General features: G+C 40.1%; 1 protein-coding gene across 1 annotated transcript in view; it reads left to right on the top strand.

Annotated features, from left to right (window-relative positions):
• Positions 1–13,934, top strand: part of SH2D4A (SH2 domain containing 4A) — a 108,991-nt gene that overhangs the window by 34,898 nt on the left and 60,159 nt on the right. The window lies entirely within an intron of this gene.

Genomic DNA, 13,934 nt, shown 5'->3' with positions numbered 1-13,934 from the left:
AGTTGTCAAACTTTTTTTTTTTTTCCCACAAAGGACCAAATAGTACATATTTTAGGCTTTGTGAGCCATATGATCTCTGTCACATCCACACATAAACAAATGAGCATGGCTGTGTTCCAGTGTAACTTTACCTAGTTTGGTGACCTCTGCTCTATACCATCTGTTGGCACAGTCATGGCTTAGGTTATGTTCTATTAAGTCTTCTGCCCTATACTGAGAACTTCAAACACCAGTGCCTGTTTGGCTTCACAGATTATGTTCTGATTATGGAGACTGTTATTTCCCCTACTCAATGGAATTTTATACTCAGCATTGGTATAAATTCTCTTACATTTCAGGTGATTTATGAAGCTCAAATATAATTTTCTGCTTGGGTTGTAGTTTGGAAATACAATAAAAACATATTATGAAATATCCTCTTCTGTGAGGAATTTAATTACAATGGGAATTATCAGAGGATTTGTAGTTGCATGTGTTCTTGACTTCTTTGACATTGTCAGGTGGGGATAGTCATCTGTCATACTTACTTCAAGGGCTTGGTAATATTAATAACTAACATGGATTGAGGGTTACTATGTGGCCAAACACACTAGTGAGTGCTCATTTAATCCTCACAACAACATTATGAACTAGGGACTGTATGTAATTATTTTACAGGTGAGGAAATGGGCTATAGGACTCCAAAGGTCACTCTCTTAACTATTGTCCTCTATTATGAATATGAGGATAAGTAGAGTAATGTGATGAAGTTTTGCAAAGGAGTACAAATTCATGGTACAGAATATTTAGGGTTACAACATTTTGAAATGTGGTTTTTATTCCAGGGTCAGCCTTGGGTACTTTCTCCATGTTGCCAGTGAGGCACCCAAGACTGCCTTGCTCTCAGCACGATTAACAACAAGCTCCTTCCAAACAGCTCCCATAAAATGAAGAAGAAAAACAAGAAACTATTTTCCTCAAGAGTATTAAGTATGAATACTGTGTGTGTGTGTGTGTTTGAACTACAACTACCGTCTTCAATACCAAACAGCTATGAGTTGAATCTGACTCATAGCGAGCCCTCCTTGGGTTTCCGGGGCAGTATCACTATGGAAGTAGATTGCCCAACCTTCCTTCTGAGGACTGGCTGGTGGGTTTAAACTGCCTAGAGAGTGAAATGGAAATTAAAATAGACCCCACAGATATTACTCTTTTACCATATCATAAATATCATAGTAAGAGTGACACAGTTCCATTCCTTAGATTTCTATTAAGCTGTCATAAAGAAAGAGAAGGAAACATTTAAGTACGAGCAAAGTGGAAATAAATGGGGGAAGGGTTTTCAGAACAAATACTTTCAGGGTCTCCTGTGATGTTCGATGAGGTTACTCTTACAGCAGCTTGCACAGTGAGGCAGATGAGAGCATTTAAATTGAAGAGCATCTTCTACCTCTTGTACAGTCTAATTACAATCTAATTAATGATAGGTTTATATTATTCTCATAAACTCCAGTACCTGTTACTCTTAGTATACCTTCTCAGAAATGCTTCATCATGCTATCTTATTTATAAAATATATAAAATGGAGAGACTATCATGTTAGAGAGACTTATATACTTTCCAGAACACCAGAAATAATTTGAATCCTGCCTCCTCTGTCTACCAGTTCTATAATACTTAACCTTTGTATTTCCTCATTTATAAAAATGACAAATAATCTGACAGGCAGAATAAAGACCCCCAAAGACATCCACATACCCTGAAGCCTCGGAATACTTTACTTTTCATGGAAAAAAATGAACTTTGCAGATATAATTAATGTCAAGGATGTGAAGATGGGGAGAGTATCCCAGATTATCCAGGTAGGCCCAGTTTAATCGCATGAACCCTTAAAAGCAGAGGACCTTTTCCAGCTGAGATCAGAATCAGAACAAGAGACTATGGTAGCATGATCAGAGAGATGTTACCTTGCTGTCTTTGAAACTGGAGGAAGAGATTCTCACATAAGCCAAGGAATGCAGTTGGCCTCTGTTGTTATGTGCCGTCGAGTCAGACCCGACTCATAGTGACCCCTCCTTGGGTTTCCGAGGCAGTATCACTACAGAAGTAGATTGCCCAACCTTCTTTCCCAGAAGTGGCTGGTGGATTTGAACTGCCAGCCTTCTGGTTAGCAGTCAAGTGCCTTAGGCACTATGCTACCAGAGCTCCCAGTTGGCTTCTAGAAGCTATAAAAGACAAGGAAAGAGATTCTCTCCTAGAACCTCCAGAAAGGAATTCAGCTCTATTTATTATTTATTACACTTTGGGAGCTTTGGTGGCGTAGCGTCTAAGGCATTTGACTGCTAACCAGAAGGCTGGCAGTTCCAATCTGCCAGCCCTCCTTGGAAGGAAGTCTGGGCAATCTACTTCTGTAGAGATATTGACTCAGAAACCCAAGGAGGGGTCACTATGAATCAAATTGACTTGACGGCAGTGAGTTTGTTTTTTTTTTTGTTTGTTTGTTTGTCATTGCACTTTAAGTTTAGCCCAGTAAAACCTGCATCAGACCTCTGACCTACAGAAATGTAAGAAAATTTGTGTTGCTTTAAGCCACTGATTTTGAAATAGACACCATACAAAACTAATATAATTTGGTAGGATTTTATGATAAGTAAATGAGATAAATAGGAAGTGCCTATTTTCAATGCTTCACACATGTCAGGCATTTGATTAGCTCCCTTTCTTCTTCCCCTATAAAATTTATTTAATTGAAAAATGTGTACCATAGACATGGAGGAGAGGATCCCAAGACTGAGTGATTTACTCATTCATGCAGTATTTTTGAGTACTCACTATGTGCTAGACATTGAGATTACAACACTGGCATAAAAATAGGATCACTCTTCTCCTAAACTTGATGATTTAGGGGGAGTAGAAACTTCAAATAACACATAATTTCAAATGGTAATAAGTTTTCCAAGAAAAAAAAGGACTCTATTTCTATGTACTCCCATTACATTAGAGCTTAGGCAACGCCAGGGAGTCTGGGATGGCCTGCCTAGGGACACTGAGCTTGAGATAGCAACTGAAGGATGACTGAAGTAGCTGGAGGGAACAACTTTTTTTTTTTTTTGAGGACTGGAAAGCAGCCAGTGTGGCTAGAGTGCAAAGGGGAGGTGGGGAGCCTGTGCAGCATGGTGGAGGAGGTGGGGTAAGGGCCAGACTGCACAGCCGATGGGATGACTTAATATGTTTTGATCTTTTCCCCAAGAATGATTAGAAATTGTCAATGAGTCTTAAGCAAAGAGTTGACTTAACAGTTTCATGTTTTGAAAGGAACAGATTGTGCTTGGATCAGAAAGGGTGGATGAGCAAAGTTTCTACTACAACCCAAGTTTCTAAGCTTGCATGAGTCTGGTAGAATGGAGTGCCATCAGTATAATCCTGAACATCTGGATGAGGAACTGGTTTTAAAGGAGCAGATGAGTCTAGTGTACACACGTCAGGAATTCTTCATGCTATTCCTGATAGTAGTGGTAGGTATAAGCTGGTTTTATGCATAACAAAATACATACGATTTGACTTGGAGGTCACAAAGCTTTTTCACATACAATTATTTCTTTTCACACTCAAAATGCTTCTGTGAAGTACACAAAGCATTATCATTTCTGTTGTACAGATGAAGAAACTAAAGCTCAAAGAGTAATTTGCCTTAAGATCACAGACTTAGAATGCCCTCATTTTTGTAGACAGCTAGTCCCTGATTTACAACAAGGTTTTGTTCTGACAATTCTGTCATAAGTCTGTTTTGCTTTAAGTTGAATACCTTTTGATTTGTTTGTTTCTGTTTTCATTATTATTGCCTTTTATTATAAGTATCTTTATAAATCTGATGTTTGTCTTTGGGAGTTAGAAACATTACATATAAATTTACAGATATTTTAATATATACATAAATGCATATATTAAAAAACAAATCATAAAAATTTACTCTGACAATGAAAAAGAGTTAGACAGTGTTGGCATTTTGTCAATGACAATAAAAACTCCACTTGTAGAAGGTTCTGGGTCATCTGGATTATCCCTGGAATGGTGATGTTTCTAATTAAAAACTAATAGTAAGATGCACACACACCAAAAAAAGATAGCAAATAGTCATAAGTGTGGTTCATTGTAATTTGAATGTGTTGATGTGTTGTAAGCCTGGGACTACCTGTTATCTGCTTTGATTCCCATAACTTCAACATGTTTAAACCACACTTCACTATCTTCCCCCAGATTTGTTCCTTTGGAAAAGAACTGTGGAGAAACCACGGCTAGAGGATTGGGAGTCATACAATATATGTTTCCAAAATGCAGTTCAGGTTTGCACAGTAAAGATTTCAAAGTTTCAGCTATAACTTATTTTAAATATAATATCTACAAGGATATTTCCGTGTCTTTAAAATGTCATTATCTATGCAAGGCCTAAAATCTGTTAGAAAAATAAAAATCTTTAAGCAGTTGTTACTACTATAAACTTGTCTGATTAACCATGGAAGGATTTAAAGAACAGTCTATTTAGGATTATAAACAATACTCAAGGAAGATCACCTATAAACTTACTAAAGTAAAATGTTCTTGTTAGATTTGTAATAAATTACTGGAGACAGGGGTAAGGGCCAGAAATTTTCACATGACAAACCCCACCAGAAAGTGTATCTAATTCTCTAATTAAGTACTCTAGACCTTAATCTGAAAGCATTCTTTTATGATTTAAAATCCCTGAAGTGCTACAGAGAGCAGGTGACAGATTCAACCCAAGTACTGATGCACAGGCAGCGTTATAGAAGCCCTTATATAGGGGTGAGTTACCTGTACTATTGTATTACTTATAGCAGCCCAAACTCAAACTCACTGCTATCAAGTGGATTCCTACTCATAGCGACCCCCATTGGATTTCTAAGGCTGTAAATCTTTACAGAAGTAGATTGCCTCATCTTCCTCACACAGAGCAGCTGATGGGTTTGAACTGTCGACTGTCTGGTTATCAGCCAAATGCCTTACCCACTGTGCTACCAGAACTCATTACCCTTTATATTTGTATTGAGGCCTAAAAGTAGACCAGACTTCTGCATTTATATCAGCCAGTGTTTTTTGGCTTTGCTTTGATTTTCTTATAAATAAATTGAATCAAACATGTAGCCAGGGTTCCTTCCTTGGCCTTAGGTAGATATGGGGTCAATTCCACAGTTACTCTTTCGTAGTTCCCCCTTCTAACTGGTAATATTTTGATATGATGGAATCAGACTAAAAGAAAGCCAAGGCCAGCCTCATGGAAGGAAAACACATCATAAGAGCATATGCAGGAGCCTGGAATATTTGGTGGAAGGGGCAGATTTGCCTTCATGCTAGTGATGAGGCGGTTGGGGTGATGGTGGTTGGGATGAGGAATCTGACATTGTACATACATGTAGCCCTGTACAGTTCTCAAAAGACTTGCATTCTCTGTTTCACTTCATCCTCACTCATTCCTAGTCTCCATGCAGGAAAATCAAGGACAGTGGTTTATGCAAAGCTTTTGTCAGTAGTTTTTGTTTGTTTGTTTTTAAAAGTGTTAATTTGTAACATGCCAAGTCCTCTAACTTCAGGTTCAGAGCTTTTCCATCTCATCCACCTAGGGAGGGTTTTCATGAATGTATCTTAATAATCACACTGTTGGGATGAGAATTCTGCCTCCCTACCACCTTTAGGTGAAGAAAAAATTTAAGCCTCGAGTTGCAATATTGAGAGATTCTATGGGCAAAATAGTGAATGATGCAGGAAACATCAAGAGAAGATGGCAGGAATACACAGAGTCACTGTACCAAAAAGAACTGATCGATCTTCATCCATTTCAAGAAGTGGCATATGATCTAGAACCAATGGTAATGAAGGAAGAAGTCAAAGCTGCAATGAAAGAACTGGCGAAGAACAAGGCTCCGGGAATTGATGGCATACCGATTGAGATATTTCAACAAACAGATGCCCCATTGGAGGCGCTCACTCAGTTATGCCAAGAGATTTGGAGGACAGCTACCTGGCCAACTGACTGGAAGAGATCCATATTTGTGCCCATTCCAAAGAAAGGTGATCCCACAGAATGTAGAAATTATAGAACAATATCATTAATATCACATGCAAGTAAGATATTACTGAAGATAATTCAGAAACGTTTGCAGCAGTATATTGACAGAGAACTTCCAGAGGTTCAAGCCGGATTCAGAAGAGGACGTGGAACAAGGGATATCATAGCTGTTGTCAGATGGATCTTGGCTCAAGGCAAAGAATACCAGAAAGATGTTTACTTGTGTTTTATTGACTATGCAAAGGCATTTGATTGTGTGGATCATGACAAATTATGGATAACATTGAGAAGAATGGGAATCCCTGAGCACTTGATTGTACTCATGAGGAATCTGTACCTTGACCAGGAGGCTGTCGTTCGAACAGAACAAGGGGACACTACATGGTTTAAAATCAAGAAGGGAGTGCATCAGGGTTGTATTCTTTCTCCACACTTATTCAATCTATATGCTGAGCAAATAATCCGAGAAGCTGGACTGTATGAAGAAAAACGTGGTATCAGGATTGGAGGAAGAATCATTAACAACCTGAGATATGCAGATGATACAACTTTGCTTGCTGAAAGTGAGGATGACTTAAGGCACCTACTGATGAAGGTTGAAGAATACAGTCTGCAGTATGGATTACATCTCAACATAAAGAAAACAAAAATCCTCACAACTGGACCAATGAGCAGCATCACAATAAATGGAGAGAAGATTGAGGTTGTCAAGGAATTCACGTTGCTTGGTTCTACAATCGATGCCAACGGAAGCAGCAGTCAGGACATTAGATGACGTGTAGCATTGGGGAAGTCAACTGCGAAGGAACTGTTTCAAGTGCTGAGGAGCAAGGATATCTCCTTGAGGACTAAGGTGCTCCTGACACAAGCCATGATATTTCCAATCACCTGGTATGCATGTGAGAGCTGGACAATGAATAGGGAAGACCGAAGAAGAGTTGATGCTTTTGAATTGTGGTGCTGGTGAAGAATGCTGAAAGTACCGTAGACTGCTAAAAGAACTAACAGATCTGTCCTGGAGGAAGTGCAGCCAGAATGCTCCTTGGAAGCAAGAATGGCCAGACTTCGTCTCACCTATTTTGGTCATGTTGTAAGAAGGGACCATTCCCTGGAGAAGGATGTCATGCTTGGTAGGGTGGAGGGTCAAGGAAAGAGGGGGAGGCCTTCAGGGAGATGGAGTGATACAGTGGCTGCATTGATGGGCTCGAGTATAGCATGGATTGTGGAGCTGGCGCGGGATCGGGCAGTGTTTCGTTCTGCTGTGCATGGGGTCGCTATGAGTCGGAAACGACTCGACGGCACTTAACAACAACAACAACAACAACCACCTTTAGCAGGAGCTCTGGTGGCATAGTGCCTAAGGCATTTTACTGCTAACTAGAAGGTTGGCAGTTCAAACCCTCCAGCCGCTCCTTGGAAGAAAGGTTGGGCAATCTACTTCCATTGTGATATTGCCTCGGAAACCCAAGGAGGGGTCGCTATGAATTGGATCCAACTCCATGGCAGTGAGTTTGTTTTTTTGGGGGGTTTACCACTTTTAGCAGGAATACTCTACTTATTAGTTTTAAGATTTGACAGGGAACTTCTTAGATAAGAAAACACAGAGAAAGGGAAAGAGACCAGAGTAGGAAGTATGATGAAAACAAACAGTACTAAATTTAACTTCCTGGAAACTCTGAGACAGTGTGGTTCACACTAGTGGTGTTTTCCCAGAACTCCTCACCTCTTGTCATGCTGCTTCTCCCTCAGCTGTTTTTTCAGACTGCCAGGATAGTTACCTCTATATGTGGTCTCTTGGGCCTGGGCCTGGTTTATTAGCCTGCCTACCTGGGCAAATTTTGTAACATTTCAGTCTCTATAGAAATTGGGAATTAAAAATGCTGTCTTGTTTATCTCATGGGCTTTTTTTTGTGTGTGTGTGAAAATTACATGAGATAGGTATTTGGAAATGCTCTGAAAACTGGAAATCCCAGACATATCTAAGGAGTTATTTTAACTGGAAACACCAGAAGCATTGCCTCCTCAGCACCACGACAGTCTCCTATGCAGAGGCTGTTCATTTCAACCCCTTGCACTACCAGACTCATTTGGCTGAATTAGTCATTGCCTGAGCAAATATTTATCAAGGGTTCAATAAGTGACTTGTGCAATGATAAGTATTATGGAGCCACAGGGAGGCATAAGACAAGGTCTTCATCTTTCAGGAGTTTTAACCCCACTGGAAAGAAAGTAAGTGGTTAGAAAGCACTGAATCAGGCAGGAAATGACCCAGTACCAGGTGAGGAGTGGCCAACTCTACTTGTTTGTAGAAGACAGGGATGGGGGAAGACACACTAGAAAGGCAGAGAGGTGGGAGGAAAAGGAATCTGCAGTCCTGATGAGCAAAATATCAGTGGTAAGCTAGAGAAAAGCACGACATGTGGGAATGCAGGGAGAATAGCCTGACTGGAATAATGTATTGTGTTTTGGACTCTAGGAAGGTCAGTATGAGTAGGTATTGAGAGGCCAGATTATGGATGAGGAATCAGGCTTATCTTATATTTTCGTTTTGTATTGCTGCTGTAAGCAATTACTACAAACTTCGCACCTTAAAACAACCATTTAATAAATTGTTGAATGGAAAACTAATTTGCTTTGCAAACTTTCACCCAAACTACAATTGAAAAAGAAAGAAAGAAAAAAGTAAAAACCTTCACTTTCTCACAGTTCTTTAGGTCAGAAGTCCAATATGGTATGACTAAGCCCTCTGGTTTATTATGGTTTCACAAGGCTGAAATCAAGGTATGAGCCAATCTGGGCTCTTACCTGGAGGCCCTGGAGAAGAATTCGTTTCCAAGCTGATTCAGGTTGTTGACAGAGTGATTCAACATTCCTTGAGGGTTGTCAGGCAAGGGCTGGTTGTTACTCCTAGAGGTTGCCTGCATTCCTTCTCATGCTTTCCACATGGCCACCTCCAGCACTGGTGGGTCAACTCCCATTATGATTAGAATCTCTCTGCCTCCAGCTGAAGAAAGTTCTCTGCTCTTAATGTGATTAGCTTGGGCCTACCAGATAATCCAGGATAGTCTCCCTATCTTAAGGGCCATAACCTTAATTATACCTGTGAAGTTCCTCCAGCCATGTGAGGTAACATATTCATAGGTACTGATGTTAGATAGATTTTGGCTGAAAGCAGAGAATACCAGGAAGATGTTTACTTGTATTTCATTGACCATAGAGAGGCATCTGACTACATGGATCATAACAAACAATGGATAGCATTGAGAAGAATAGGAATTCCAGAACACTCAAATTGTTCATGCAAACCTGTACATAGACCAAGAGCAGTCATTCAAGCTGAAAAAGAGATATTGCATGGTTTAAAATCAGGAAAGGTGTGTGTCAGGGTTGTATCCTTTCACCATACTTATCCAAACTGTATGCTGAGCAAATAATCCAAAAAGCTAGACTACACGAAGAAGAACACAGCATCAGGATTGGAGGAAGACTCATTTACAACCTGAGATACACAGATGAAGCAATCTTACTTGCTAACAGTGAAGAGAACTTGAAGCACTTACTCATGAAGATCAAAGAGTACAGTCTTAGGTACGGATTACACTTCAATATATAGAAAACAAAAATCCTCACAACTGGACCAATAAGCAACATCATGATAAATAGAGAAAAGATTGAAGTTGTCAAGGATTTCATTCACAATAAGCACCCATGGAAGCAGCAGTCAAGAAATGAAATGACATATTGCATTGGGCAAATCTGCTGCAAAGGAGATGTCACCTAGAGAATTAAGGTGCACCTGATAAGACATGGTGTTTTCAGTTGCCTCATATGCATGAGAAAGCTGGACAATGAATAAGGAAGAGTGAAGAATCAATGCATTTGAATTATGGTGTTGGCCAAGAATATTGAATATACTATGGACTGCCAGAAGAGCAAATAAATCTATCTTGTAAGAAATATAACCAGAATGCTCCTTAGATGTGAAGATGGTGAGACTTCCTCACACTTACTTTGGACATGTTATCAGGAGGGAACATTCCTGGAAAAGGACATCATGCTTGGAAAAGTAAAGTGTCAGCAAAAAAGAGGAAGACCCTCAAGAAGATGGACTGACACAGTGACTGCATCAGTGAGGTCAAACATAGCAATGATTGTGAGGATGGCACAGGACCAGGCAATGTTTTGTTCTGTTGTGCATAGGGTCACTTTGAGTTGGAACTGACTTAGAGACACCTAACAACAGCCACAACATAAGGATTAGGGCATGGACATATTTAGGGGCCATTCTGCCGACCATACCCTGGTGGGCAATGAATGGGCTCATAGTAAAGACCTGCCATTCCTTATCTGAAAGCCCTGGGCCCAGATGTGTTTCAGATTTCTTCAGATTTTAGAAAGGTAATGGCGTTCATGTACCATGTATTATATAATGCTTCCAGCAAGGTTTGGGACAGCACTCTCTAAACATATATTTAAAAATATTGTAAATAGCCTCATGTTAGTTCTAGCCAGGTTATGCTTTCAATATTATATATTTTCAGAGGTTTTTTGGGTTTCAGAATTATGGATAAGGGACTGTGGACCTGAGGTTCGTTTTGAGCCATAGTTAAGTAATGAGAACAAGTGCTATAAAACAGAGCACAGAACTGACATGGAATCAGAAGAGCCAGGTTTTCAAGTCCTCTGCAGGGAGCTCTGGTAGCGTAGTGCTAAGGCACTTGACTGCTAATCAGAAGGCTGGCGGTTCAAACCCACCAGTCACTCCTCGGAAGGAAGATGGGGCAATCTACTTCTGTAGTGATACTGTCTCGGAAACCCAAGTAGGGATCGCTGTGAGTCAGGTGCGACTCGATGGCACATAACAACAACAGGACTCGATATTCCTTACTTACAAAATGAGAGAATTGTTACCTGTTTAGTAACACCAGAGTACAATTGTGATTACTTCCCATGTCTGTACCAGGGCAGACTCTTCTACTTGATCACAGCACTGATGAGCCAGGGCACAACCTCACATCCTTGTCTTCAGAGTGCTCTAGGCAGCCAGTACTACTACAGCATATGAGTTGACTGTAGGAGGGAGTTTCTTTGATCACAGGATTCCTTCTAAATTTCCTTCCAGCTCTAATTTTTTGTGATCCCAAAGCATACTAATGTCTGTGTGACTAGAAGTAGAATATTTTCTTATCTATCTATTGGCTATTCAAGAAGGTGTCCATACAGTTTCAGTGGATAAGCCATAAAATGAAATTTAGGCTTTTATTTCAAGCAGCAATTAGGGTAATGATGTACAAGCCCAGCAGTAATGGTCAAGGTTGGCTCTACCTCATTTCTGTAGATAAAGCATAAGTAGTACATTCATCAGTCAAGCAACAGTCATGTGGCAATCCAGTCCTAGGCCTGTTTTATGACAGTCCTCCACTCCCCCAAACTCAAAACGATCTTTGGCCCTACCTGGGAAATAAGTAGTATCTTCACCTATAAAGAATGTAGAGTGCTGTACCTTTCCTTCCATGGAACTGATTTTGCAGTACTACCAGAACACTGAACAGCTCAATCTGAAATATTCATATTTGGATTGTTTTACCAGTGTACCTCAAGGACAATAAGGAGATAACCAGCTTATAGCTTAATTAGCAAAGGACTTCATGCAAGGCAATCCCTTCAAAAGCATTGGAAGATTTGCCCTACTTCTAAGCGTGGAGAATTTCTGTTTTGCCCTCAGCCTCAAGAAGCTAATCTGGAGTTATCTTAGAAGAGTTGTTTGATCCCTGCTTCCAGGGTTTTAAAACATTAAGATTCCATCTCAGAACACTTTTCTACATAATTAAGGTAATTTTTATAAAATATTTTTTTTAAAGGCTATATTTATGGTTGGTTTGAAAATTTTAATTTTACCAAATAGATACCCAAAAGTTAGAGTACCTGATTAAATACTGATTCCTAGAAATGTTTCTGCTAACATAATAGAAGAGCTCTGGCATGGGAATAGGAGCCCTGATGGGACAGTGGCCGAAGTGTTTGGCTACTAATGGAAAGGTCTGCGGTTCGTACCCACCAGCAGATCCTCAGGAGAAAAGACCTGGTAATCTGCTTCCATAAAGATTCCAAACCAAAAAATCAAACTCACTGCCATTGAGTCGTTCCAACTCATAGCAACCCTCATTAGGTTTCCAAGGTTATAAATCTTTATGGAAGCAGATTGCTTCATCTTTCTTCCGCGGAGTGGCTGGTGGTTTCAAACCACCAACCCTTGGTTAGCAGCTAAATGCCTTAACTACAATGCCACCAGAACTCCTTTCCATAAACGTTGTAGCTTAGGAAACCCTATGAGGCATTTCTACTCTGTCCTGTATGGTTGCTATGAGTCGGAATCCACTCTATGGCACACAACAACATTCTGGGAAGGGAGGCTTCATTCCTTAGAGGCTACTCCATGGCTTTCTGCAATATTCTGTAAGGGATCAAATCCCACTGTAGAACAGGGATTTAATTTAGCAACACTGACATTTTATAAAAGAAGCAGAAAGAATTGATAAATGTGAGGATGTTTGTCCAGTATCATCTGATGGAAACAGCAAGAATTGCCACCTGCAGTTCTTTGATCATAAGATGCTCTTTTTATCATGGACCTAACCTTTGTGCTTCTTCTCATTTTTGAGATAAAGAGTTGGAGGCACAGGGCAGCTGGGTGGTTTGTCCAAGCTAAGGAGGAAACTGAAATAATTCTTCAATTAGATCTAAGTGTATGGTTTCTATTCGGCCCAATTGTGGTGCCCTCTACAAAATATCTGCCCTGTCCTTAGTTTAGAAAGCAGTGATACAGCTTGGGAAACTCAGTGGATGATGCTCTGCTTAGTATTTAGTGAGTATGCTGTGGTTCTTGGTGGATCATAGTGAACACTCAGTGTTACTGGGGGCCTATCACTGGACTGGTGATGATGATAAATATCAGAATTTAGCCATCATCCAGCCACATTCTGAGACAGGTTGGGAGGCAAATGTCATTTCCAGGAAAGAAGACAAGTATGATGGAGAGTTAATAGGACCCAGAGACAGTCACAGGTGATGTGTTGTGTGAACAGAATAGTCCTACCCAGGGGAGTTTGGGTCAGAACTGGGAATCAAGTGGAGTTCCTTAGGGGGACCTACTAAAGGACCACCTTCTAAATGCAGTCAGTACTTCACCCCACCCCCTTTCTTGCAATAGAATTTGGGAGAGAGCTGAGCACTTCCAAGTATGGTTAGGAGAATGGTAGAGTATTTAATTCGAAGATAAGCCTCTTTGTGTACCTCTGCTTCTATGTAATTTGTAGGCTGGGTACTCATTAATCAGCAGACTGACTGCCCTTGCTCCTGAAGGAGACCTTGAATAAAACTATATCTGCTTACTTAGATTTTATCTCCAAAGAATTATTCATTACTTTTACAGAAATGTCCTTCAGAGTGGACCACACTGCAAAACAGGACATTAAAAAAAGAAAAAAAGACCACAAACATCTCAGATTCAAAGCATTAAAAGTAAAGAAAAATCTTGCAGCTAGCAGATTAAAAAACTGTGAGCAAAGTTCTTCCCCTTCATATCTTCTCTAACCAAATAGAGATGAGAACTTTTGCCCCTCCACCCTATCCCACCCCACCCTACCCTACCACACACACACACACACACACACACACATATACATCCCACACTGTCCCAAGGCCCTAAGCTTTAGAAGGTAGTGGTGAATCCCAGAAAAAGATATGATGCCTACTTTAAAACTTGTCATTTGTCACTTGTCACTATAAGTATTGATGATAAGAAAAACACTCCACTAAAATACATATTTTAATTGTAAACTTGACATTGAAATCATGGTGGTTTTCATAT

The sequence above is a fragment of the Orycteropus afer genome, unplaced genomic scaffold, assembly GCF_000298275.1.
Source record: "Orycteropus afer afer isolate SDZICR_OR568_19922 unplaced genomic scaffold, OryAfe1.0 scaffold00024, whole genome shotgun sequence".
In the NCBI taxonomy this organism is placed as follows: domain Eukaryota; kingdom Metazoa; phylum Chordata; class Mammalia; order Tubulidentata; family Orycteropodidae; genus Orycteropus; species Orycteropus afer.
This window is presented reverse-complemented; position numbering and strand designations above follow the sequence as displayed.